Source organism: Gorilla gorilla, chromosome 23, assembly GCF_029281585.2.
Source record: "Gorilla gorilla gorilla isolate KB3781 chromosome 23, NHGRI_mGorGor1-v2.1_pri, whole genome shotgun sequence".
Classification (NCBI taxonomy): Eukaryota; Metazoa; Chordata; class Mammalia; order Primates; family Hominidae; genus Gorilla; species Gorilla gorilla.
Genome location: NC_086018.1, coordinates 30,515,049 through 30,518,435, shown reverse-complemented (window position 1 = coordinate 30,518,435; position 3,387 = coordinate 30,515,049).

The following is a 3,387-nucleotide window of genomic DNA, read 5'->3' as shown; positions in this document are numbered from 1 at the left end:
CTAGACTCACTCCTAAGTTGCTGCTGATTAACTGTTTCAGTCTAATATCTGGACTCTAATAGAAGGCAGCACTTTTGGTTTGGAAGGAGACAAATTGGAAGGCTGGGCATCAAGTAAGTTAAAGTCGTCCATTTATCAAACACAATGCATAAGAGACACAGAGGCTCCCGTTTCCATGGACGAGACACGCAGCTGAAAGAGATGAGCTGTGGACACTTAGACCTTGTATTGAGATGAATTGGCAGGCCAGGAGGAAACGAAGAAAGTGGTTGGGAAATATTTTCTGGAACTGGTGAGGCATTCCTGCAAGGGAAATCAATCTAAAACTAAACATTCTTTCTACAATGTGTGTATGAAATACACTTACTTTATTTTATAGAGATGCGGTCTTGCTATATTGCCCAGGCTGGTCTCAAACCCCTGGCCTCAAGCAATCCTCCCACCTAGGCCTCCCAAAGTGCTGGGATTACAGGTGAGAGCCACTGCACCTGGCTACACGTGTTTTCATCCTTGAAAATCCTCAATCCCTTTCATTATTTTTATACTGATTGGTCTTCCCAACTGTAATTTGTTTCCAGACTCTCATATTCTAAGTGTCTGTTCTCCACGGTCTTTCACTGAGTCTAGAGCAGAAGCAAGGTCACCATTCTTTGGCACTCAGTTAACATACTATGTTTTGCTATGGATTAGCAGAAACTAAGTGCTGTAACCTATTGGGAATCTCAGGAGGGACTTTTTTCTTTTTTTTTTTTGAGACGGAGTCTCGCTCTGTCACCCAGGCTGGAGTGCAGTGGCGCAACCTCGGCTCACTACAAGCTCCACCTCCCGGGTTCACGCCATTCTCCTGCCTCAGCCTCCCGAGTAGCTGGAACCACAGGCACTTGCCACCACGCCCGGCTAATTTTTTGTATTTTTAGTAGAGACAGGGTTTCACCATGTTAGCGAGGAGGGTCTTGATCTCCTGACCTCGTGATCTGCCCATCTCGGCCTCCCAAAGTGCTGGGATTACAGGTGTGAGCCACCGCACACGGCCAGGAGTGACATTTAAGCTAGTCAGTTTAAATCAAATCTTTGTTCTATGTGACTTACCCAGTACTTCCCAATAATCTTATCCACTCCGCACCTTCTACAGTCAACTGAAGACTACCCAAAGGAGCACTGCTCATGCATATGGCACAGCAGAGCACCGGGACCTGCCCAGCTCCTCTCTGAAGCTCTGTAATCAGGAAGAGTCAGACTTCAACAGTTTTTACACAAGGAATCTCAAAATCTTAAGTTGGAAGGACACCTTCCATGATTTGATTCCCAGCCACATAAAACCTGTATCTTTCATTTATAAATGGGGGAAATGGGGCACAGAAAGCTCCTGTTAATAAAAGAGGAGGCCACGCGCGGCGGCTCATGCCTGTAATCTCAGCACTTTGGGAGGCTGAGGTGGGCAGATCACGAGGTCAAGAGATCAAGACCATCCTGGCCAACATGGTGAAACCTCATCTCTACTAAAAATACAAAAATTAGCTGGGCATGGTGGCGGGCACCTGTAGTCCCAGCTACTCAGGAGGCTGAAGCAGGAGAATCGCTGGAACCCAGGAGGCAGAGGTCGCAGTGAGTCGAGATCACACCACGGCACTCCAGCCTGGCGACAGAGCAAGACTCCATCTCAAAAAAAAAAAAAAAAAAAAAAAAGTTGGGGGGAATAAGGTGCTACAGAAAGGCATAGGACAAATCAATGATGTTGAACCACATCTTACTAAGATGCTTTGCTTGCTGTGGCACTCTAAACTCTCTTGCTTGCTTCCACGACAATACATCCAGGTGATCTCAGAAAATTGTTCAGTGAATAGGCTACTGTGAAACTACGACTTTCCTCTCATTATACACCAGCAATACATACAGCTCAACAGTCTCAGTTTAATGACAAGAATGTAGGATTTCACAAGCTTCTAACCATAAATTCAGCTTTTCAAGAGCAAATGCTTTGAGGATTAAGAATTATAAAAAAACTATTGTGAGAGATCTGCAAATTTAGGTTTAGGCCACTGCTGATATCCTAAACTAAGTGAGATCTGTAATGTCTGCAAGTTAGTCAGAGGTGAGGATGGAAAGCAGCACCAGTATCCACAGGACACCAGCACCATCCATGGAGTTCTCAAGGGCCACTCAAAAAAGCCTGCATTCTGAACACTTGTTGTTTTATAGTATTTGGTGCTTCTGGTCGTCACCATGTCCTCCCACGCCCACTACACACATACACACATCCCCTGCATAGTGCAACATAACATTGCAAAGCCACAAAGAAATGTATCAGAGAACTAGTATATGGACCCAACAAAGCTTCAGGAGGACCTTGTTAGACCCAATTAAAGCCATACCGCATCTAGTGAACACATTTTTAAAAGGCTATCCTGTAGCTCAGATATTACAAAATACCACAGAAAGAAATGTCAACAACTCCAACTCTTTACTACACATTAAGCTACTAAAAGTAACAGGCCTCAAGAAAATCATATTATTCACTGAATTTTCTTCACTGTGATAAAAACTCAATATACATGTGTAGCAAAAAAAAAAAAAATTCACTTGTATGTAGGACTCAAAATATTCTTGCAGCACGTAACATTCCAAGCCATTTCCTTATATGCAAAACAGAATTTTTAAAAAAGCAGGAAGACATTGGCAATATTCCTATTTTCTGTAGATGCTATTAGTGTTTTATTCCTATGTTGTGAATCAGATTTTGTCACTATAGCATGTTTCTATAGTTGTTTGTGTAAGTCATTTGTGTTTGGCCTTTTTCTTGTAGAAAAAATAAATCTTGAATTTTGTGTATTTAAGTCTGAAAAGCAAAATGTTCTTCAAATAAAAGGCTATCTTTGAAGAACAAGTACCTGATTAGCACTCAAAGCAGTAAACTTTTTAAAAAGGTATCTTCTACTTAAGTTACAAATTAGGGGCTAAGTGTTCAAAACACAAGGAAAACAAAATCATAACCACCTCATCCCAGGAGCCACAAACAGGAGTCCCTAATACCAAATGGCCTTTCAACAGCGTTGCTTCACAGCCCAGAGTTCCACCACAGAACCCAAGAAAGAGCTGCAGAGAGAGAGAAGTCGAGAGAAGAGGTGGATTTGAGTAGGTGTGTAGCCAAAGCACCCACCCCAAGTCCAGTTCAACCAGACTAGCTCTGTTTTCATTCATTTCGTAAATCAGGCCTTTATTAGAAGACAGAGCACTGCTAAAAAAAAAAAAAAAAAAACAGAAAACCCTTACAAAAATTATCTGCCTATGCTATGTTCTCTGATAATTCTGAAATGTCCAAGTAACATTGTGCATCTGTTCTGAATATTTATTACATATCTTTCTGTAATAAAAGTCAAGACCACCATG